Raw genomic sequence first — 259 nt, forward strand, 5'->3', positions numbered from 1 at the left:
TCTGCAATTCATCTCATGTAAACAACGTGGCCACAGCGTGGCGTGAAAAAAGGCACATACCTTTGACGTTGCGTGACGAACTCTGTATTCCTCGTCCACACGGAAACGCAAAACAGGAGTTTAAAAAATCTCAGTTTTTGGTGATTGGAAACGTTTACACGTGGACGAAACAGCTGCGTGTTCAAAAATAAACGTGTAGGTGTGGACGCAGCGTAAAAGAGTTAGCAGTTTATTTTCTTACTACCTGTAATTTATTGCA

This window comes from Neolamprologus multifasciatus, chromosome 20 (assembly GCF_963576455.1).
Source record: "Neolamprologus multifasciatus chromosome 20, fNeoMul1.2, whole genome shotgun sequence".
NCBI lineage: Eukaryota > Metazoa > Chordata > Actinopteri > Cichliformes > Cichlidae > Neolamprologus > Neolamprologus multifasciatus.